The following is a 25,615-nucleotide window of genomic DNA, read 5'->3' as shown; positions in this document are numbered from 1 at the left end:
TGAAACATATTTGAGAAAGTAAAAATAATACAAATTTGAGTGAGTAATAAAATATATCTTTTATACCATCATTCTCCTCAATATTTTTCTAATCAAAACAATGCAACAATAATAAAAAATTCAAGATAACAAACTTCATTTAAACTCCACATTTTTTTTAAATAGTTGTAGACTCAACTTTTTTTTATGTAGAATAAATGTTCATCATAAATGTTTTTTCACAATAATTTTTTCTACTATATATAGTTTCTAATGCACGCATGTTGTCTCACTATCTAATTCTCACTATACTTCATCCAAGATAGATTTTAAATATGTCTTAAATTTAAAGGATATATTTTACTTTTTTACATTAAGGTCTTTTATAAAAGAATAGGCTTTATGGCAACATTTAGGAATCAACTCTTAATCATTTGTTTAAAAGATAAAATGATTTATAGTCCATAATATGGTGAAGAACATTGTATTACAATGCAAAATCCTTATATATTATCTAATTTTTTATTAAAAAAATATACTAGAGTTCAAAAAATAATGTTTTTGTTTAACATTTTTGTCACGTTTGAGTTTTTTTATCTAAGTTAAAAAAAACAAAATTTTCAACAATAAAAACAATAATCCCAACAATATTTTAATTTACAATAATATATTAAAACCACAAGTATAAATATATATTCTTGTAGATTATTTGAAGTAATTGGTTTTAATAAATATAGCAAATAGCTTAGTACTTGAACTTAACTCCATTAACATTATGAAATAATGTAAATATGTTTATTCAGCATTTAGTAATATAAACTTAATTAGTCATTGATTAGAAAATATGTTTTTAATTTTAATTAATATTTCAGCCAAAATGTATATTAAAAAGATTAAGAAATTTCTTAATTAAAATTAGAATGAAAGTAAATATTATAAATATAAATACTAAGTTATATAGACAATTAAGGAATCCCTTTCAATGTTAATTATAGAAAATATTTTAGTTCTTTATTTTAATTCCTTTCCCCTTCTGGAAGAATGTAATATGTTTATTATGCAGCTCCACCAAGCCTTATTGAATATAATCATTCCAATTCAGTTCCACCAAACCCTAAAACCTTATTGAATATGATTATTCCAATTCAGTTCCACCATCAAGAATGAGGGTTCAACTATATATCATAAACTATAACAATTTTTACCCAAGATAATGTTAACCTTAATTTTTACTTACATTCATGTATTTTGTCTAGTGTTAGGATGAGAAGTGACAATTTTTTTGAAAACTTACTATTGTTTCGGTATCATTAATTTAATTCATGTTTAATTAAAATCCCATTATTGTTTTAGACAAGAATATACTTCTAACATGTCGCATTTTTTCAACACTGGAGTGCACAATCATCAATCATCAACGATGAATTTATTTATAATTTAATTAGAAGTTAAAATAAAATGTAATTTTGTATTTTGGGTCTTGTAATCATTATATTTTTAAACTTATTTGTAACGTGCTTTGATATGTTTTTATTTTTCCTAAAGCTTGGTTATAATTTAAGGCTTTGTTTGGATTATAGGGTGTGGGCGAGTGGAAAATTGAGAGAGGGGAGGTGTAAAGAAAGTTGAGGTTATTTGGATTGAGGTATGTATTTGAGGAAAGTTTATTGAAATAGGTTGTAAGAATATTTTAAATTCTGTAAATTGTAAGATTACAAATTTACCTGTACGTATATTAATGAATTTAATTAATTTTAATATTATTTATGATTCTTTAAATTATATATATTTACAAATTTACTTTTATCTTTAAAATATTTAAAATAAAATATGAAATATTTTACAAAATTTAATTTAATTAAATTTTTATACTACTTTTATAAATATATATAGGCATTTTTATTTTATTAGAAATATATTTAATATTTTTATTATAAATGATTAATTTTTTTGGGTGTATACAGTATATTTGAAATAAAATTAAAATAACTGAAATTATTTTAATTAATATTTATTATCATTATTTTAAAATTTTATTTTTAATATTATTGTTATTTTAATATTTATATAATTAATATAGTTAATTTTTTTATTAATATATAAACTTTTTTACAATTTTCGTTATTTTTTTTATGATTTATTATATGTGCATGATATAGTTAAAAAAATGGATATGGGGGCACATACTTAGGTGGCTTTCTCACTTATTTATCTACATATGTGAGAACAAGCTGGATCTTCCTTTCCTCATGGTATAAGATCAGAAGAGTATCTACCTCTTCTACATTTTTCTTTTCCAGTTTTGGATGAATTCAGAATTAAAAGTTCCATAAACAAAGAAGTGTTTCCATAATAAGAGTTTCATAAACAAAAAGTGTTTGAATAAGAGTTTCATAAACAAAAAAGTGTTTGAATAAGAGTTTCATAAACAAAAAAGTGTTTGAATAAGAGTTTCATAAACAAAAAAAGTGTTTCCAGAAATGATAAAGCAGTCTTTTTCAAAAATGATGAAGCACAGCGAATACACAGCCTAAGATTAGTTTTTCAATTAACCTAAGGAGAGGTCCATGACCATTTGTACTCCCCGTCTAAGGATGACATTGTAACTTACCGAAATTCCCGGCGAAAATTTTGAAATGAGCAAAAACTACAAAAACCCTGAAAAATGTTTCTATTACTGAACTATGAGGTAAATTTAAACTACAAAAATGAGGAAGAAAGAAGGAAAAAAGGGACGCCAACTTTAACAGGAGTTCATCTAGAAACACTGCTGAACCAGAACAAAAAATTTATCAATATAATGAAATGGTTAATTGTGTAATGAGAAATCTTTGCTTTTATCTGTGCAACCAGTAATCACGATACCAAAACACCATTAACGCTAAAAATACTAGATTTCAAGACCCAATTAACCCATTATATTTAAGAGGGCGTAAGTAAACACAATCCCCTTTCAAAAGCTTCATTATTTGACATTAAAATTTGATATAATCACATAATCAAAACCACTCTCAAAATTACCCGCAGATTCTTTTTGACAAACAAGAAATAAGAATCAATGCAGGTGGAAATTTTCTACAAAAAGGTCCGAGGAAACTGATGAAAGAAGGGGGAAAAAGAGACTCAAAAGAGCTTGGAACAAAATCATGGAAAACACACAATCTACATACTGTCGTAACATCAGCAGTACACAGTTAATAACTAATTACTTAACCTGCATTCAGAATGCGTAGGAGGATTGTTTTCATCATATAAATAATCATATGAAAGTATTTAAAATTATCATCATCATGCCAATCAATCACCACGAAAATTTAAACAATAAATTCTTGCAAAATAAATTAAATAGCATAATGAATGGAAAGAGTGGAATCCTCTCAGACAAATGCCTCGTTTTGTCGTCAGAATTGTAAGAATGGATTCGATCGGACTCGTCATCATTATTTGATCATCACCGAGAAAACCACATCTTCTCAAAAGTTCAATAAAAAAAATTCAAAAACAAGTATCAACCAAATCAAATAAATCGAATACAAAACCTACGAAACACGAAATAGATTTAAGATAACAAAAAAGAATTAAAAAATTGAAGCTGTAGTTCTTGTTGTGCAAGTTGAATGGAAACGAGAGGTCACAACTTTATAGCCCTTTAGATCTGCGAAGGAAGACTTAGGGTTTGCGCAGCCATAAGGGTTTAATGGGTCCAGTTACTGGGCCACAAGCTTAATGGGCCTGATTGATCTTTTTAAGACTAATCCTAGACAAATTCTCCCATTTTAACATACACCCAATCTGCTATTGAAATGGCAAAAATATCCTAAAAATGACGAAAATAACCTCGGATAGTAAGAGGGGTGTGAATAAATTCCAAAACTCTTATTCGAGAAATATTCTGAATTTAAATTTTCAGAATATATTTTTGAATTACATAAATTATTTTTCATAATGTATTTTTTTAATTTTGAATTATATTTATTATTTTAGATTTTTAAAAATTCAAAATAAGAATAATTTTAGAAATTTCAAAAAATAATATGGTGTAGGTTAGAAGTGATATAGTGTAGGAAGAAATTGCCCTAATCCTATTGGGATATTTTTTGCACCATTGTTGAATTCCCAATGTCCTTCTGGTTTATGAAAAAAAAAATTCATAAAACTTTTTTTACTTTCAGAATTGTGAAAATCTAAAAAATGACTTTGTGTGTAATTTAAAACTTTTTTTTATCTTTAAATTGTGTAATTTATAAGTTTTTTTACTTTCAATCATGTAATCCGAAAGTTCGTTTGACGTTTGAGTTGCACAATTTAAAAATCACATAAGTCATTTTTAAATGGTGTAATACATAAGTCTCATCCATACTACATAATTAAAATAATTTTTTTATAAAAAAAAATTAAATTACACATAAAGTATCTTTTGAATTACATAATTCAAAATATTTTTTTCCTTTAATTCATCTATGAAACAATACATATACATAAACATAAAGAAGGATGGCAACCACAATAAGAGATAACAAAATATGAGTAATTTAAGTTTTTAACCACACTCATATGTGTACACATGGAAACTATGAGAGTGCAGAAAGAAATAACCCTTATTCTATTTACATCTTGATTTTTCTTTCCACAATCCACGTGTTTTTAATACTTTCAAAATAGTCTTATTTTTTCCCACCGTCATATTCTCACCTTTTTTTTTTTACATTTTACGTTATTTTAAATAATATAATTTTTTTATAAAATAGAAACTAAATTTTGTAAAATCATTTTACTTCAAACTTTTGTAATTTAAAAATATATGCAGAGGATTTAAAGAGCAAAATGGAGAGTATAAACGGTATGGGCCATTTTTTATTTAGAACTCGTTCGGCCTAACAAACTTGGATGTCTTAGGTAAGTTAATTTATGCACCACAAGATTTCTTGTTGCTTTGAAATATCTAAAATGCATGTTGGATTGTGGAGTTCATAAAAATGTTCCAAATTACATAATTTTTAATTTTATTTTAATTTTTTTATTGTGTAATCTATGTAATCCAAAATACATTTTCAGATTTGTAGATTATGTGATATGCATTTACACAATTCAAAATATATTTATAGATGACAATTTTTTTTTACCTCCATAGTTTCTTATGGCATCCACATATTTTTCAAAAATATCAAAATTGCCTATTTTGAATTTTAAAATTCAAAATACAAAAATTTCATTCGGAATTATAAAATTCAAAATACAAAAGTTTGAATTTTACAATATGGATTACAAAAATACAAATTTTAATTCCAAATTCTACAATTTGAAATATAATTTTTAGTATGTATTATGAATTTTACAATCCCTAATATTGTATTTCAAATTCTATGGGATATAAAATTTGTATTTCGAATTCTAGAATCTTGAATACACTAAATACATTAATTTGTATTTCAGATTGTATAATCTAAATACAATTTTTTTTCTAATTAGACGATAAAGTTGAGAGGTTGCTACGACGGTGTTGCTGAACGTGGAAGGTGTCACGACGGTGGCGCTAGAGGTGGGGGCTAGTGTGGCAGTGGCGCTGAGGTAGGGAGCTATTGCAACAGTGAATTTTTGAAGTGGGGAGTTACTGCGACGGTAGAAATTGGAGTGGAGGTTGCTGCGACCAAAAAGGAGAAGAGGGGTATTCAATGGAGAAGATGAAGAAGAGGATAAAATTGTCATTTTGCTTATTGTATGAAAGTGCTATAAGAAAGCATGAAGGTCATTGTATAATTTAAAATACATTATGAATTGTGTAATCTAAACTATATTTTTAATTTGGAATACATTTTGGAGTTCTAAATTGGGAAAGTATATACAAAATAGATTTGATTACCTTATTCGTCCTTACATTTGGGGTCAATATTCAATTTAGTACCGTGGTTTTTAAAAAAATCAATTTGGTCCCTATGTTTTTAAAAACGTATCTAAATTAGTCATTTCCGTGAAGTCCTTCATAACAAGGTCAGATGTTGCTGTTTACGTGGGCAGAAAAAGAATGTCTATGTGACAGAGAGAGTGATTATGTGGAAGAGAGTGTGGAGAATTATTATTATTATTATTTTCTCAGTCATGAAAAATAATTTTTTGTTTTCTTTTTCTTTTCTTCCACCCATTTTACAAGGCAAAACTATAATAATGTTTTTTTAAAATCTCCCCCCTCAGTCTTTCAAACAAACAGTTGTTGTAGATTTCAAAGATTAAACTAAAAATTAAATGAAGACGAAATTTCTTGATTTTGGACAGCGATGAAGAATGCTGTTTTTGGTTCCCTTCCCCATGCTAATATGTAGCCGTTTTTCCAGGCACCCCACAGCCAAACTTAGAATTGAAGATAGAAGTTTGTCAAAGAGAACAAAAGCAACTTTAGTAGAGTCCTAAAGTTGAAAATACAAACAAAAAAAGACAAGGCAAACAAAGAGATTTTTCAGCTACACTTTAGGAAAGCAAAACAGTCAAAATACACCGCAAAGTTACACCCCTCCCTCCCTACACATTCCCTACTATTAAAGCAAATGCTTGTTGTTCCTTCTCGTTTCAACTGCCTCAAAACTTACACAAACAGATTTCAAATATTTCTTCCAAAGTAAGTTTTTAAGAATTACCAAGTTTATGGAAATTCATTAAATCTATAATCTTAACAAGTTTAAGCCGATAATGTGATACTATTATTTTCCCTTCTTCCAACAAGAAAGGACAACCGTTAGATAAGAAATTGGTGTCTTCCGTTTATCTGGTATTTACAATAAATCAATGACGGTATAATGCGTTCCTTATAAAACATCCATGTAGCATTGGCTGCTTTAATTTCGCTGGAAAACCAATTCAATTTCAGACATGTTTAAAAAACACAGAGAGTAAAAAACACTAATGAAGTCAGCCACTAATTGAATCACACAGCTTAGCCAAAATTAACAGTAAGCCAGTAAACATACACAGTACTGGACCATTTAAAGGAATAAAAGTAAGAAAAATAAAATAAAATAGTAAAGAAAGTCATAGTTGTAGTTCAAATTTCACAGATGATTATACCCATGAAAAAGTAACCGTAAACTCGAACCATAAACACACCCACCATTGCACCCAAGCCAGAAAAAAAATTAATTATCTTTTTTTTTATTAGCAATAATTTAATTATCTTCATCTACTACCAATTGATTATTTTATAATATAAGTATTCGACACAAACAACTTGTTTGAAGTCTCATATCTACAATTTCAGATGTAAAAAATTGAATACTCAAAATAATTTCAGATCACAAATTCAAGTTTAACTTAATTCAAAGTCAGATTAAACATGCACTTTATATATATAAATGCACAAATAGGTAGACTATGAGGAGAAGGATTGTAAGGATATTTGATACTCCATGTTTCCTTGTGAAAAAATGTCTGAATCCTTCATAAGTCCTGATATTCTATTGTAGTAGGTAAGAATCAATGAAAAGATCAATGGCTAATTCAACCCAATTATTCCTTAATTTCTGAATAAATACTTCGGAGCCAATGCAAAAATAACAATTATTGAGCCAGGTACGTCCAGCCAATCTACACGTAATTTACAAGTACATATAACTTTCTAACTATGCAAAAATGATCATGAATGTATTATAAGTAAATTGACCTATTAGAAAAATATAAAAGCTAAATTTGACTTAGTTTTTTTATAATTTGATTTTTGAGTTTATTAAATATATTCTTGGAGTATCTTTGAAGTGTTTTTTAGTTTGTACTTAATAAACAGTTTGACATTAAAAGTTAGAGCATAAAAGAAATAGACTCAACTGGGATTTATGTAATCATATTTTAGCCAAGAAAATGTGGAGAAATATATTTTCCGGTTGAAAATGAAGTGTTGTTAGGGTTACAAACAGTTAAGCATACCAGTTAAATGTCCGGGGAAGAAAAGCCTTAGCATAACTACAACGAATCCAATCAATTTTCGAACTTCAGCTCTGGAGGATTACATTCAATCAATATATAATTAAAACGTGTATTTTGTAAATCGACAAATAGCAAAGAAAGAAAGAGAAACTACAAATGTGATCGTTACCTTAAAAAGTATAACAACGAATCAGGAAAGCTGAATAATATGTAAGGCACTAACACCGCTGTGAGTATATTCGTCCTCCAGTTTGTGCTATCCAGTTTCAGTAAATAACTGAAACAAATAACTAATATTTGTAAATGGATTTGGATTAGCAAATTATGACATATGATAATAGATGCATGAACCTTTTGGTGGCAAGAAATTTGAACTTACATGGCAGCAAATGATGTAATGAATAAAAGTGGGTGATATGCAGGAGGGAAAGAACGAAAACGGGAGATGATGTAAGTGTTATGCGCTTGAATTAGAAGCTTAGTCGAAAGGCTATTTTTCTCCAAATGTTCTTCCTGAATCAATAGAAGAACTTCCAGATCTTCAACTCTGCATGAGTTTAATCTTGAAGTAATGGAAATGATGATGGACTCATAGTCATCCGACAAGCCATTTAAAATTGCTTCACGGTGTTCTTCAGAAGATATAGGACAATCAAGAGCATCCACAGCTTCTTTAAGATCAAGAAGATAGGCAGCAACCGTTCGTTGAAGCGTCGATGGCTAAATCGTTTGATTTCTCTTGTATCAATTGAACATTTAATTTAATTTTTATTTATGATTTTATTGCTTTGCAAATGCAAATTCTTAAATTTAATTATCTTCATCTACTACCAATTGATTATTTTATAATATAAGTATTCGACACAAACAACTTGTTTGAATTAGTATTTGAAGTCTCATATCTACAATTTCAGATGTAAAAAATTGAATACTCAAAATAATTTTAGATCACAAATTCAAGTTTAACTTAATTCAAAGTCAGAATATATATATATATATATATATATAAGACTTCCATCCATAAAAATTTAAGGAATTAATCGAATTGATTATTAGCTTTTTTTTCTGAATATTGTAAAATAGTGATCAGACTAGCATGAGGATTTACAATGTTTAGGACAACTAAGTAAAATTATGTTCAACAATTTATTTTTTAGAATAGCTAACTATAAATTTTACATTTTTTTCTATCAACAATGAATAAATTAAATAAAAGAGGATACTGAGGATACTTTAGAATAGACTATGAGCATTACAAGAAAATCATGAAAAAAAATCAATTTTTAGATACTAAAATAATTAGTTGTAAGAGTAATTAAATTATAGACTATTTTAGAAACTATAAAACAAATTGGTTTCTAAATTAGTTTCTATTATTGTTAAATAGTTTTTAAATTGGTATCTAATTAGCAACGGTAGCAAAAACTTTGGTGACTAATTAGATACCAATTTAAAATTATCATGTAAGTGGGTCAAAATTGAATGTTTGAAGTGTTTTTTTAGTTTGGTACTTAATAAACAGTTTTTCATTATAAATGAGATAAAAGTCATAGAAAAAAAAAAAAAACCTCAATCAATACATGTAACTAAAACTTGTATTTTGTAATTCAATAAATAGCAGAAGAAAGAAAGGGAAACTTCAAATGTGAAAGGTTATTTTAAAAAGTTGAACACACCGAGTCACAAAGCTGAAGAATATGTAAGGACTAACAACGTATATTTGTATTTGGAAAATTTACTATTGTTTCGGTATCATTAATTTAATTCATGTTTAATCAGAATTCCATTATTGTTTTTATTATTATTTTAGACAAGAATATACTTCTAAAATGTCGAATTTCTTCAACATTCTATTGGAGTGCACAATCATCCATCATTAACTACAAAGTTATTTATAATTTAATTAGGAGTTAGAATAAAAAGTAATTTTGTATTTTTTTTATTTTGGGCCTTGTAATCATTATTTTTTAAACTTTTTAGTAATGGCCTTATATGTTTCTATTTTTCTTAAAGTTGGTTCTAATCTAAGTTCTCAAATGCTGGATCTTCCTTTCCTCACGGTATAAGATCAGGGGAGTTTCTTCCTCACCCCTACATTATTCTTTTTCAGTTTTGGATGTTTTTAGAATTAAAAGTTCCATAAACAAAAAGTATTTCCAGAATAAGAGTTTCATAAACAAAAATTGTTTTCAGAATAGAAAATTCAAAAGACAAAACTATTACAAAATATCCTTTCAAAAAATGTCTTCTGAAAAAATCACTAAAAAAGCAACAAAAGACAATTTTAAAAGAATAAAACAGTCTTTTTCAAAATATGAAGTGGGTGCAGGAAGAAACAGCCTAATACTATTTTTTCAATTGGCCTAAGGAGAGGTCCATGACCATAGGGTACTCCTCATCTCAGTATGACATTGTAACTGACCTATATTCCGGCGAAATTTTTTGAACATGAGCAAAAACTACCAAAATCCCTGGAAATGGTTTCTATTACTCGACTTTATAAGGTAAATTTAAACTACAAAAAGAGGAAGAAAGAAGGAAAAAAGGGACGCCAACTTTAACACGAGTTCATCAGACACTGCTGAACCAGAACAAAAAACTTATCAATATAATGAAATGGTTGATTGTGTAATGAAATCTTCGCTTTTATCTGTGCAACCAGTAATCACCACAGCAAAACACCATTAACGCTACTAAACATACTAGTTTTCAAGACCCAACCAACCCATTATCTTTAAAAGGGCGTAAGTAAACACAATTCCCTTTCAAAAGCTTCATTATTTGACATTAAAATTTGATACAATCACATAAACAAAACCACTCTCAAAATTACCCGCAGATTCTTTATGACATACAAGAAATAAGAATCAATGCAGGTGGAAATTTTCTACTAAAAGTCTGAGGAAACGGATGAAAGAAGGGGGAAAAAGAGACTCAAAATAGCTTCGGACAAAATCATGGAAACACAATCTAAATACCTTCGTAACATCAGCAGTGCACATTAATAACTAATTACTTAACCGGCATTCAGAATGAGTAGGAGGATTGCTTTCATCATATAAATAATCGTATGAAAGTATTTAAAATTATCATCATCATGCCAATTAATCACCACGAAAATTTAAACAATAAATTCTTGAAAAATAAATTAAATAGCATAATGAATGGAAAGAGTGGAATCCTCTCAGACAAATGCCTCGTTTTGTCGTCAGAATTGTAAGAATGGATTTATCGGACTCGTCATCGTTGTTTGATCATCACCGAGAAAACCACATCTTCTCAGAAGTTTAATAAAAAAAGGATTCAAAAACCAATATCAACCAAATCAAATAAATCGAATACAAAACCTACGAAACACGAAATAGATTTGAGATAACAAAAAAAGAATTAAAAAATTGAAGCTGTAGTTCTTGTTGTGCAAGTTGAATGGAAGAGACTACTTTTATAGCCCTTTAGATCTGAGAAGGAAGACTTAGGGTTCGCGTAGCCATAAGGGTTTAATGGGTCCAATTATTGGGCCGCAAGCTGAATGGGCCTGATCGATCGTTTTAGACTGTTTCTTCCTGCACCTCCATATCTTCTTCTGCCACCTCCATACACAACATGAAAATACATTTTTATCCTTCTTGTGTCACCCCATAGAATAGCTTCCGGATTATGTAATCCGGAAACTCATTTAAAAAAGACTTCCGGATTACATAATCCAGAAGCTAAATAAGACTTTCGGATTATGTAATCTGAAAAGTAATCATGCATTGGAAAAAAGGCTTCCGGATTATGTAATCCGGAAGCTAATTACAAATTTGAAAAATGACTTCCGGATTATGTAATTCGAAATATTATAGAGGGGCATTTTTGGAAATTTGAAAATTTATGGAGGTGAGAGAAGAAGGTATGGAGGTGCAGGAAGAAAGAGTCATCGTTTTAAGGCTAATCCTAGACAAATTCTCCCATTTTAACGTACACCCAATCTGCTATTGAAATGACAAAAATGTTCCTAAAAACTGACAAAAATAATCTTGGATAAAAAGAGGGTGTGGATAAATTTCAAAACTCTTATTCCAGATATATTCTGAATTTAAATTTCCAGAATACATTTTTGAATTACAGAAATTCTTATCCAGAATGTATTTTTTTAATTTTGAATTATATTTATTATTTCAGATTTTTAAATTTAAAATAAGGATAATTCTAGAAATTTTAAAAAAATATATGGTGCAGGTTAAAAGTGATATGTGTAGGAAGAAATTTCCCTAATCCTATTGGGATATTTTTTGCACCCTTGTTGGATTCCCAATGTTCTTCATATGAAAAAAAAAATCATAAATTTTATTTTATTTTTTAGAATTGTGCAATCTAAAAAAATTTACTTTCAAATTTTGTAATTTAAAACTTTTTTTATCTTTAAATTGTGTAATTTAAAAATTTTATTTTTATTTTTAAATTGTGTAATTTATAAGTTTTTTTACTTTCAAGTAATCCGAAAGTTCCTTTAACGTTTGAATTGCACAATTTAAAAATCACTTTTACATGAAATTTTTTTCAAATGATATAGTTTGAAAGTTATTTTTTATTTTTGGATTATACCATTTAATTTTTATTTTATTTTTGAATTGTGTAATACATAAGTATTTGTTTTATAAAATCTTTCAAATTGCATAATTTAGAAGTCATTCTTTGACTTATAGAGTGTGTAGTCCAAAAAAGTCTCATTCACACTACATAATTAGAATAATTTTTTATTAAAAAAAATTCTAAATTACACAATTTAAAATATTTTTTGGATTACATAATCCAAAATATTTTTTCCTTTAATTCATCTATGAGACAATACATATATATAAACATAAAGAAGGATGACAACCACGATAAGTGATAACAACAAATTTAGGCTTTTAACCACACTCATATGTGTACACATGGAAACTATGAGGTGCAGAAAGAAATAACCCTCATTCTATTTACATCTTGCTTTTTCTTTCCACAATCCACGTCTTTTTAATACTTTCAAAATAGTCTTATTTTCTCCCACCGTCATATTCTCACTTTTTCCCTACATTTTACGAATGTTATTTTAAATAATATAATTTTTTTATAAAATAGAAACTAAATTTTGTAAAATCATTTTACTTCAAACTTTTGTAATTTAATAATATACGCAAAGGATTTAAAGAGCAAAATGGAGAGTATAAACAGTATAGGCCATTTTCTATTTAGAACCCGTTCGGCCTAACAAACTTGGATGCCTTAATTATTTTTTATTGTGTAATTCAAAAATGTATTCAAGAATAAATCCAAAATACATTTTCAGATTTTTAGATTATGTGATCTTGAATACATTTACAGAATTCAAAATATATTTATGGATGACAAATTTTTTTTCACCTCCTTAGTTTCTTATGACATCCACATATTTTTCAAAAATATCAAAATTGTCTATTTTAAATTCTAAAATTCAAAATACAAAAGTTTCCATTCTGAATTATAAAATTCATAATACAAAATTTACATTTTGAATTATATAATATGGATTACAAAATTGTACAAGTAGTATGTATTTTGAATTTTACAATCCCTAATATTGTATTTCGAATTCTATGGGATACAAATTTTGTATTTCGAATTCTAGAATCCAGAATACTCTAAATACATTAATTTGTATTTCAGATTGTATAATCCAAAATACAATTTTTTTTTTCTGATTAGACGATAAAGTTGAGGGGCTCCTACGATGGTGCTGATGAACGTGGAAGGTGTCACGACGGTGACGCTAGAGGTGGGGGCTACTGCGAGAGTGGCGCTCATGCAGGGAGCTATCGCAAAAGTGGATTTTGGAGGTGGGGAGTTACTGCGACGATAGAAATTGGAGTGGAGGTTGGTGCGACTAAAAAGGAAAAGAGGGGTACTCAATGGAGAAGATGAAGAAGAGGATAAAATTGTTATTTCGCTTCTTGTATGAAAGTGCTATAAGAAAGCATAAAGGTCATTGTATAATTTAAAATACATTATGAATTGTGTAATCTAAACTATATTTTTAATTTGAAATACATTTTGGAGTTCTAAATTGGGGAAGTATATATAAAATATTTATAACTCATAAATAATTTAGACTTTTTCTACCCGTAGTATGTGTAGGAAAAAGGGATTGCAGTGGGCTTATATATAATTTTTGGTTTTATTTTTTGGTATGGTAAGGTACAAAACGAGAAGAGTAAAACTAAAACTACGTCCAAACGAAAAGTTTCGATCTCATCAACATTTTTTTTTATCAACAACGAATTAATAGAATAAAATGAAACACTTTAGGAGTGTCCCAATCCTTTATACATAAGACACTCCTAGTTTAAGCAAACAACAATCAAAGCAAAGTTAAAAAATAAAGCACTTAACTCAAGAAAACTTAAACTATTAAGGAGCCCCAACCCCATAAAAAACTTGATCTACACAAAAAAACCAACAAAAACAAACTGCTGGAAATTAACAAGCTACTGGAAGGCTATTAGAAAGGTGAGAAAAAACTCCCTCCCTTCCCTTTACATCATAACAAAGCCAACTGCAACATGAACAACATTAAAATTTCCATAGTAAAACCCAGCCTCTGCTGCTAGATAACTTTTGTGGCCACTTCACTACCTTGAATCACAACACCCTTCACTTGCTTCTTTCTTCTTACTTCATGTCATGACAACTACATTACTTCTGCATAATTCTTCTACATAACTAGGATATGTAACCTCCATTTCCATTGTAGGGCTTTTGCTTTGTATTTGTTGATCCTTAAGACAAAGAGCTAAGCACATGATACATTAAGTCCTTTGGCCAAAGAAACATGACCAGCTTTTGCCCCAGCTCCTGAGAACCAATTTATTGCCTAACTGTAGGGACATCATCAAGTTCTAGTTGCCCGAAAGAACAAACAAATCTGCATAAAAGTACATGCAAATTCAACATAAAAAGATCGTTGGTGCTTGGCTTAGAAAGAACTCTACTTCTATCTTCACCCACAGATAAGTCACAAACCATTCCAACATACCTACTCCTTCCACACTACTTCCCTATTTCCAATTCAAAAAAACAAAACACTGGAGCCAGCTAGTCTGCATACTCCTGCTAATCCCTCTTTACTACAACAAAACTTCATCATATTCCGCACAACGCTTGGTGTTAGCTTTAACATCATCTTTCAAACTCCAAGCTCCACACCTTTGTAAGCTCCTTAAGAGGCATCTGCAGATTTGTTTGATCTCCAACCCCCTTCCCCATTACACAATGCACTTAAAACACATATAAGGATTGAGCAACCAATCCGAGAAAGAGTAGGAGAAAAAGCTTACCCTGTGCTTCAACCAGATCTATGATTTGAGTTGTGCCATTTGGAAGATTTCGTATGCGTCAGACACTCCTTGCTTAAAAATGATATAATTCCATTGTTCCCAAATACACCTTACTATAGCCACCCACAAACCTTTCCAAACCAAATTCTGCATGGTACTCAAGTGCACTAAATAGAAATTCTCAAAGTGGCACCAAAGGTCCTGATGTTGGACTGTCAGAATACTAATCCATCTGAAGCAACTCAACCATACATGATGAGCTACGGTACATTCCAAGAAGAGATGTTGAGCGCACTCTTCCAAGACCAAACAGAGAGTGCATAAAGGTTAGTTAACCATCACCCCTCTCCTTATTAAGCTTCTTTGAGTCGGGAGTCTATCCAATAACGCCCTCCAAGTTGTTGCTAAGGCATTAGGGAAGGCTTTAGCCTGCCATAACTGGATAAAGATACCCGGACTCCTATGACAGGAGATACTAAACAATTATAAGTTGATTCCACTGAGAACTCGCCTGAGATATCTCCTTCCCACCTCTGTAGGTCTTGTGTTTCCCTGTTCAAAGTGCCCGATGAAAAGAGCCTAAGCAGTTCAACAACTTGTTCAACATCCCATTCAAACCTGGCCCTCCTCCATCTTAGCTTCCAAATCCATACTGAGTTAACCCATTCTCCTACCGTCAACCTCTTATCCAATGATATAGAGAATAACATCGGGTACAAGGATATGAGCTTAGAATTATCCATCCAAGCATCATCCCAGAATCTTACTTTATCCTCACTCCCAACTCTCCAAACCAAAGCTTGTTTGAACCACCCGTCTTCAACACCCTCGCCACAGGCCCTAGACAAATCCCTCCACCACCAGGAAAGGTATTTCTTAGGAATATGACAAGGGCTTAGATCAGAACCATATTTAGAAATTAGGATATCCTTCCAGTTACCACGCTCTTCACTCGCCAAGTGCCATTTCCATTTAGCCAGAAGAGCACAATTGAACTTCTTGATATCTTTAATTCCCAACCCACCGTCCTCCAATGGTTTGCACACTTTGTCCTAATTGACCCAAGAAATGGCTACCCACCCCCATAGGAACCTCCTTTGAATATTAACGATTCTTTTATAAACTGACTCCGCCACTTTAAAAAAAGATAAATTATCCCTGCCAACGAGAGGAACCTTCCCTTCCAAGCACTGAGTCTACTACTAATTCTATTCACAACAGGCTCCCAAAACTCCTTTTTTCTCGGGTTGCCCCTTACAACAAGCCCAAAATAATTGAACGATATTCCCATCACAGAACAATTAAGGCACCTTGCGTAGTAATTAAGGTTACTCCTAACCACATTTATGTCTGTCAGCTTTGATTTATGGAAGTTGATTTTTAGCCCTGAAACTAACTCAAAACACCTTAGGATTACCTTAAGGGTAACCACATTAGAGAAGGAGTCCTCACACAAGAAGATGGTATCATCCGCAAACTGGAACAAGAAAGATTCAACCTCATTTCTCCCCACTTAAGCCCTGAGAGCATAGACAACTTAGTGTTGAAGCTGGAGGAAGCTTCTTCCCTACCAAGGCTTGATGTGTGTTTGATGAAGAAAATGGCTTGAGTGCTTTGAAGATTGTAATAGGTTTTTAGATTCATTTGTAATTAGGCTTGTAAGTGTGTATGATTGCCTTTTGCTGTGTAACCTATCCTAGATGCCTAACCAAGTCTAGACCAAGCACATGATGTGGTTAAATGGTTTTTGAAAAGCTTTTTAAAATGGTTTTAACAGTTTTAAAACAGTACACAAATAAATCTGTTTTATGGAGAAAGAATCTGTTTATTTCTTCTCTGTTAAAAGACTTTTCTAATTTCTGTTAAGGCACCAAGGGAAAGCTCAGTTCGTTATTTCAGTTAAGATGAGCTGGCTTGTGTGTTATACTTTAATCTGTTTTACTGTGAAAGAACAGGTTTATTCTTTGGTCTGCTGAAAGGTTTTTCACAAGTTAGTTAGGGCACCAAAGGTACCACTCAGACAGTTATTTCTGTTAAGCTGAGTTGGCAGTTTTCACAAAATAAATCTGTTAAGTTCAAAACTGAATCTGTTGTTTTCTTAACTGCTTTTCAACTGTTTTTTGAAAAGAAGTTAGAAACTGTTTTCTATATAAAGAAAAGTCTCTCTCACATGAATTAGTGCTGAGGAATTACGCTTTTGACATAGATCAAACAACTTCCATGTGAGAAGAAGGATTGAAAGAGTTTTTTGAAAGGTTTTCCAAAGAGATTTTTAAGTGTGCTTGTTCTAGGAAACCTTGAATCTTGGTGAAGGTGCTGGTGCAGTTCTGCAGCAAATTGAACTACTGGTTTTGAGTTCTTGCATCTTCTTTTCAGGTGTAATCTTTCCTTTATTCTGTTTTGTAAAGGTGTAAGTGTTAGTCACTCCTTGATAGGGTTTCTTGGAGTGCAAGGTGTGCTGAAATAGGGTTTTTCAGCATTGTGTGTGTTGTTCTTGTAGTGTTCAAGAACTGCTGGTTTTGTAAGTGATTGGTACTGTTTTAGTGAATTCCACCTTGGGGTAAGGTGAGACTGGATGTAGCTCTGTATGAGTGAACCAGTATAAAAACGTGTGTATCTTGTATTCTCATCCCTGCACTCTTTTCTGATTTTTTGCTTAATTCTGTCAAGAACTAAATCTGTTCTTTTTAAATTGAATCTGTTAATTCTGGGTTAAGTGAAAACTGTTCTTACTGATTTGTTAAAGTTTTCTGATCATAAACAAGGTTGCTGCATATAATGGTTTAAGTGAATTGTAAACAAACTGATCATTCATTAAAACCTGAGAAAGGATCATACTTCTTGAAATCTTGTGTTGTGTAACTTTTGATTGATTTCTAAGCATAGCTATATCCTTCATCCTCACAATATTAAGCTGATCTGGTTCTGTTATATTTCTTGTTGAACACAACTTTACATTGAACAAAATTTAAATTGTGCCAAGACTGCTCTGAAGAATCAATCTGTTTCATGTAAAAACAATCTGTTCTTTTTGCCTCTGGAATACTGAAAAATTGTGTGTTCTTGCGAAAATTTATAAGCTCAATTCACCCCTCCCCTCTTGAACTTAGACACTAATAGACCCAACAATTGGTATCAAGAGCTAGGGCTTGTATTTTGCTCAAGTGTGTGTATGATGTCTGAGTTTAAAATGCCTTTTGATGAAGGTGCATCTATTAATAGACCTTCTATGTTTGGTGGTGTTAACTATGCTTTCTGGAAAATCAGGATGAAGATCTTTATGGAATCTATTGACATGGGAATCTGGGATGCAGTGGTCAGTGGACCTTTTATACCTATGCAGGTTGTCAAAGATGAAACAATAAAGAAGCCTTGGTCTGAATGGAGTGAAACTGAGAAGAAAAAGGCCCAATATGATTCTTTAGCCAAGAATATCATCACATCTGCACTGAATATGGATGAGTTCTTTAGAGTCTCTCAATGTAACTCAGCAAAGGAGATGTGGGATGTACTAGAGGTGACTCATGAAGGAACTGATGATGTGAAACGGGCAAGGAAGCACTCACTAATTCAGGAGTATGAGCTGTTCAGAATGCAATCTGAAGAAAGTATTGCAGATGTGCAGAAACGATTTACACACATTGTAAATCACCTCACTGGCCTTGGTAAAGTCTTTGACAAGGAAGAACTTAACATTAAGGTATTGAAATGTCTTGATAGGAGCTGGCAGCCTAAGGTAACAGCAATCTCAGAATCCAGAGATTTATCCAAGATGTCTACTGCTGCACTTTTTGGAAAGCTGATAGAACATGAAATTGAGCTGAAAAGATTGAAAGAACAAGAAACAGTGGAAAAGAAGGCCAAAGGAATTGCTCTGAAAACTACCATAGAACATGATACAAGTGAGGAAGAAGGTGATCCAGAACATGATGAGACTGTGAGTCCGCTCACCAGGAAATTCAGCAAATTTCTTAGAAAGAAAAACCGTGACAGAACTCAGCAGAGAAAGAGGTATTCCAAACAACCTATTGATTCAAATTCTTCCAATTACACGTGCTTTGGATGTGGTAAACCAGGTCATATAAAAGCTGATTGTCCAAACAATCAAAGTAAAGAAAAATCAGCAAGCAAGAGGAGTGACAAAGGGAAAGGTAGAAGAGCATATATCTCATGGAAAGAAAATGATGTATCCTCATCCAGTGATTCTTCAACTGAAAATGAAGAAACAAATCTTTGCTTCATGATGAATGATGAGGGATCCAACTCTGACTCAGTAAGTAATTTCTCCACTGATTCTGAAAACTATGATCAACTGCTATTAGCCTTTAAGGAAACACATGATGAAGCAAACAGGTTGGCTGTTATGTGCAACAGATTGAATAAAGTAAATAAGGTACTTGAACCAAAGGTCAAAGCTCTTGAAGAAGAACTGCACAAAGCTAAAACTGAATTAATTAGTCTTGAATTGACATGTTTGCATGCATCAATTAAAACTTGTGATAATTGCAAAAAGCTGGAAAAACAGGTTGAGTATTTGTTAAAAACACTTTCAAATTTCACTAAGGGAAGAGAAAATCTTGAAACATTATTAGGTTCACAGAATGCTGTTTTCAATAAAAATGGTTTAGGATATAATCCTGGAATGAAAGGCAATGTGAAAAAGCTGTCAAGTTTCTTTGTTTCTTCCAAAACAGGTTTTTCCTCTTTTAGTAATTCAAAAACAATGCATACTGCAACATGTTTTTATTGTATGAAATCTGGTCATGTATCTAGAACATGTAAGGCTAGGAGATATCTTGTTCCTAAAGGATTGGCCAAATGGCTTCCTAAGGAAAGGTGTTAATCATGCTGGACCCTAAACTAAAGGGGTACCATATGTGCTAAATCTGTTTTGTTGCAGAAAAACAGCAGGAGAAACCAGTGGTATCTAGACAGTGGTTGCTCAAAGCACATGACTGGTGATGTGACTCAGTTCATAAATCTGAAACTCAAAGCTGAAGGGCATGTCACATATGGAGATAACAATAGAGGAAAAATTCTTGGAAGAGGAGATGTTGGTACTAAAGACTCAACTACAATTGAGAATGTTCTATATGTTGAAGGGCTAAAACATAGTCTTCTAAGCATTAGCCAGCTGTGTGACAAGGGATACAAGGTCAATTTCGAAGCAAATACTTGTACAATTTCAAATGAAAATTCTGGTAAGGTGTTGTTCACTGGAAAAAGGGTAAACAACATTTATCTCCTAGACATTATTAAGAGTTGTTCTGAAAATGAGTGTTTGCTATCTAAAAATGATGAGTCATGGCTGTGGCATAGGAGACTAGCTCACATTCACACAAATCACTTGAATAAGCTAAAATCTAAGGAACTTGTTTCTGGTTTACCAAACATAAAGTTTCAAAATAACAGATTGTGTGATGCCTGTGTAAAGGGAAAACAGATTAGAACTTCTTTTAAATCAAAAGATATGGTTTCTTCAAATAAAGCTTTGGATGTTTTGCATATGGATTTGTTTGGACCATCTAGGACTGCTAGCTTAGCTGGAAATTACTATGCTTTGGTGATTGTTGATGACTTTTCAAGATATACATGGACTTTGTTTCTTGCTTCTAAAAATGATGCATATAAAGCCTTTAAGAAACTTGCAAAGGTTCTGCATAATGAGAATGAAAATAGGATAAAACAGATTCGTAGTGATCATGGGGGAGAATTTCAAAATGCAAAGTTTGATAAATATTGTGAAAAACATGGGATCATACATAGTTATTCTGCTCCTAGGACACCCCAACAAAATGGTGTTGTTGAAAGAAAGAATAGATCACTAGAAGAGTTAGCTAGGACTATGCTAAATGAATCTGGTTTACCTAAATATTTTTGGGTTGATGCTGTATATACTGCTTCTTATGTGCTTAACAGAACATTGATTAGACCAATTCTTAAGAAAACTCCCTATGAATTGTATAAAGGTAGGAAGCCTAGCATTAGTCATCTTAGGGTGTTTGGCTGCAAATGTTTTGTTTTAAATAATGGTAAGGATAATCTGGGGAAGTTTGATCCTAAATCAGATGAAGGAATACATATTGGTTATGCTATAAATGGTCATGCTTATAGAGTATATAACAAAAGATTGCTTGCTGTTGAAGAATCTATACATGTTGTGTTTGATGAAACAGATTTTTCTGTGCCCAAATCTGTTATGGATGAACCTGGTATGGATGATTTAAGAACAATTATGCAACAGAATAAATCCAGTGAGCTTGATGCTACTAATCCAAATTCTGTCAAAGAATCTACTGTGAATGCAGGACTGCCTAAAGAATGGAAGACTCCAAGGGATCTCACTCTTGACAATGTAATTGGTAAAATTGAGAAAGGAGTCTCAACAAGGAATTCACTCAATAACTTCTGCAGAACAGTAGCTTTTGTGTCACAGATTGAGCCTAAAAGCCTGGAAGAAGCACTGCAAGACAGCAATTGGATAACAGCAATGCAGGAAGAGCTGAATCAGTTTGAATACAATGAAGTATGGACCTTGGTTCCAAGGAAGCATGAGATGAACATCATAGGAACCAAGTGGGTGTACAGGAACAAGATGGATGAACATGGAGCTATCACTAGAAATAAAGCAAGACTAGTTGCTAAAGGGTATAACCAAGAAGAAGGTATTGACTTTGGTGAAACCTATGCACCAGTAGCACGTCTTGAAGCTGTCAGACTTCTTCTAGCATTTTCCAGCATACAAGGTTTCAAGCTGTTTCAAATGGATGTCAAGAGTGCATTTCTAAATGGCTACATCAATGAAGAGGTGTTTGTATCTCAGCCTCCAGGATTTGAAGATCACAAGAATCCAGAACATGTGTTCAGGCTTAAGAAAGCCTTATATGGATTAAAGCAAGCACCTAGGCAATGGTATGAAAGGCTAAGTGAATTTTTGTTGTCTCAAGGTTATAGCCGTGACAATTCAGATAAAACTCTCTTTCTAAAGAAGAAAAGTGAAGATATCATACTTGTGCAAGTCTATGTAGATGATATTATCTTTGGATCTACAAATGAAGAGATGTGTGAAGACTTTGTGAAAACCATGAAAAGTGAGTTTGAGATGTCAATGTTAGGAGAAATGAATTTCTTCCTTGGTCTACAAGTTAAGCAAATCAAGGATGGGATTTTCATAAGTCAAGAAAAATACTGCAAGGAACTGCTCAAGAAGTTTGATATGAATCAATGCAAAGCAATCAGCACTCCTATTTCAACAAGTTGTCAGCTGGATCAAGATTCTACAGGAAAATCAGTGGATCAAACGAAATATAGGGGTTTAATTGGTTCCTTATTATATCTAACTGCCAGCAGGCCTGACATTATGTTTGTTGTATGTCTATGTGCTAGATATCAATCTGATCCAAGGGAATCACACTACAATGCAGCAAAGAGAATTCTGAAATATTTGCAAGGATCTAAGGATGTTGGATTGTGGTATCCTAACAAGGTATCTTTGAATTTGATTGGTTTTTCAGATTCTGATTTTGCAGGCTGCAAAGTTGATAGAAAGAGCACAAGTGGGACTTGTCACATGCTTGGATCAAGTCTAATCTCTTGGCATTGCAAGAAGCAAGCTTGTGTTGCTCTCTCCACAGCAGAAGCAGAATACATAGCTGCTGGAAGTTGTTGTGCTCAAACCTTATGGCTAAGGCAGCAGCTAAGTGATTTTGGTATTCTGTTAAATAACATACCTATAAATTGTGATAATACAAGTGCCATAAATCTGTCTAAGAATCCTGTCATGCACTCAAGGACTAAGCACATTGAAATTAGACATCACTTTCTAAGAGAACATATAGCTAACGGAACATGTGATATACAATTCATTGGTACTGAATTTCAATTAGCTGATCTATTCACTAAACCACTTGCTAAAGACAGGTTTCACTTTCTTTTAAATGAATTGGGTATAATTAGCTTGAATTGTCCTCTGCAGTGAAAATTTCAATCTGTTGTTTTATGTTTTAACATGTTTCGTTCTCTGTTTCAGAAATCACAGCTGTGACTAGGAAAGAGAAAGATTTATTTTTCTCTCTCTCACTTTATTATTGACTGCTTTTACGGTTATTGACCAGCAGATCCATGCAAATTAGTGTGTGGGTATCCTAACTAATTGGATTTTGTGTAGATGCAACAGATTTGATGTACCAAAATCAGGTTCCAAGATATTCTTACGTGAATCCACACCTGAACCTGCTGCACCATTGGAATAAAATTTGTAGCATATCTGTGGGATTTGATTTTTTCTTCAAAATTCATTATTTCCAAAATCTGATTACATTGCCCTGAATTAAAATCTGTGCTTTTCAATTTTGGTTTAATAAGTCTATATAAACCTAGCACAATTTAGCTCGTCCCTCACATCATCTCACTTGCACTGTAAGCTGTCCAGGTGCACATTGCTTCACCACAGGTTTTGTTTCTGCTTTTGAATAATAATCTGTAATGTCTTTCTTCTAGAATTGTATGGTAATATGTTGATGCAGGGAAGAACAGATTAAGCATGGCATCCTCCTCACATAGAAAGAAGAAATCCAAGGAGCAATCTCAAAGCAGCCAAGGTATCCTGGAAAACTGGTTTGCTGGAGATTCAGAGGCAATGACAAGGTTCATACATGAAACTGGCAGGAAGCAAATCAATGTACCCAAGCTGCTTGAGTTCTCATGGCTGAGAGAGGAGAATTTGATAGAAGCCAAAGACTTGCTCAAACATCAAAAGCTGAAAGGATTTCTGGAGATGAATGGAAATGTCTATCCAGATCTTGTGAAGGTGTTTTACTGCAACCTTGAACAAGATGGCAAAAATCTGGTTTCCCATGTAAAAGGAGTGAAGCTGAATTCCAAACACCCGAACACTTCGCGATTCCACACTTTCAAGTCGGACTTGAGCATTTTCAACTTATCTTGTAAGTGGGTCAAAATTGAATGTAGTATCTTTGAAGTGTTTTTTAGTTTGGTACTTAATAAACAGTTTGACATTACGAATGAGATAAAAGTCTTATGAAAGAGATAAAAGTCAGAGCATAAAAGAAATAGACTCAACTGGGATTTATGTAATCATATTTTAGCCCAGAAAATATGGAGAAATATATTTTTCTGTTGAACTTGAAGTGTTATTAGGGTTACAAACAATTAAGCATATCAGGAAAATGTCCAGGGAAGAAAGCCTCAACACAACTGCAACGAATGCAATCCATTTTCCAACCTTGCCTCTGAACGATTAGATTCAATCAATATATAACTAAAACTTGTATTTTGTAATTCGATAAATAGCAGAATAAAGAAAGAGAAACTACAAATGTGATCGTTACCTTAAAAAGTATAACAACGAGTCAAGAAAGCTGAAGAATATGTAAGGCACTAACAACACTATGAGTATATTCGTCCTCTAGTTTGTGTCATCCAGTATCAGTAAATAACTGAAACAAATAACTGATATCAGCAATTTGTAAATGGATTTGGATTAGCACATTATGACATATGATAATAGATGCATGAATCTTTTGATGGCAAGAAAGTTGAACTTACATGGCACCAAAGGATGTAATGAATAATAGTGGAGAGAGAGGGTGATATGCAAATGGAAAAAAAAAAACCCGGGAGGAGATGTAGGTATTATGGACTTGAATAAGATGCTTAGTAGTTTTCTCAAAACGTATTTTGAGTTTTTTTACTCGAGAACATGTTTAAAAGAAAAAGTATACCATGAGATTGTGCCATATTTCATAAGAAGTTTTGAGACCAACCCTTTTTGTCAACACTGAAGGAGTCATGGAGGAAAGAAACCAAGCGACTATAGCTTGATCTTGCTGATGATAGGCGGCAGAAAGTGAAGGTGTGTCCAATGAGGAAGAAGCAATTGGAGGTTCAAAAAAGGATGTAAGACTGAGATTATTAATGGTGGTTAACACTTGTTGTTTTTAGATCGAGTAATTATCATCATCTAGTTTGAAATGAATGCGTGTGGCAAAGATATGGGAAAAAAATAAGAAGGGGAAACATATGCAGTATTTGTAGTAGAGGTTGAAGAGATTGGAGAATTGGCAACAGAGGTATAAGAATCCATGAATGACTCTTACCAGAGGAGAGAGAGATCAATTTGCAGGAGGTAAAGAAAGATGAGAAAGAGAGAGATGAAAAACTATATTCTTGATAAGAAATCGTAAGTAGAGTTGTTTTATAGAGGCATGGAAACAAAAGTTGTTAACTAATAAAGGAAGATAGTCATTTAAAGAAAGAAGCGTCAATGGCTTTGCCTACTACCACAACTTTTCCATAATAATGGAAAACAAAAACTCTACACAATAATTTTTTGAAAAATGAATGCAATAACATAATGAATGGGAATAGTGGAA

The 25,615-nt window shown here is 31.9% G+C and overlaps 4 non-coding genes across 4 annotated transcripts; all 4 read right to left on the bottom strand.

The window, feature by feature from the left end:
• Positions 1–3,199: 3,199 nt before the first annotated feature.
• On the bottom strand, positions 3,200–3,276 carry LOC137808892 (small nucleolar RNA Z105). The gene has a single exon (XR_011080765.1). It is a non-coding gene; the product is annotated as a small nucleolar RNA Z105 (small nucleolar RNA).
• Positions 3,277–3,351: 75 nt separating this feature from the next.
• On the bottom strand, positions 3,352–3,439 carry LOC137808849 (small nucleolar RNA SNOR75). The gene has a single exon (XR_011080748.1). It is a non-coding gene; the product is annotated as a small nucleolar RNA SNOR75 (small nucleolar RNA).
• Positions 3,440–10,914: 7,475 nt separating this feature from the next.
• Positions 10,915–10,991, bottom strand: LOC137808891 (small nucleolar RNA Z105). The gene has a single exon (XR_011080764.1). It is a non-coding gene; the product is annotated as a small nucleolar RNA Z105 (small nucleolar RNA).
• Positions 10,992–11,066: 75 nt separating this feature from the next.
• LOC137808851 (small nucleolar RNA SNOR75) lies at positions 11,067–11,153 on the bottom strand. Its single transcript, XR_011080750.1, has one exon. It is a non-coding gene; the product is annotated as a small nucleolar RNA SNOR75 (small nucleolar RNA).
• Between the last annotated feature and the right edge of the window lie 14,462 nt (positions 11,154–25,615).

Source organism: Phaseolus vulgaris, chromosome 3, assembly GCF_000499845.2.
Source record: "Phaseolus vulgaris cultivar G19833 chromosome 3, P. vulgaris v2.0, whole genome shotgun sequence".
Classification (NCBI taxonomy): Eukaryota; Viridiplantae; Streptophyta; class Magnoliopsida; order Fabales; family Fabaceae; genus Phaseolus; species Phaseolus vulgaris.
Note: the sequence above shows the minus strand (reverse complement) of the source record. Positions and strands in the feature narration are given on the sequence as shown.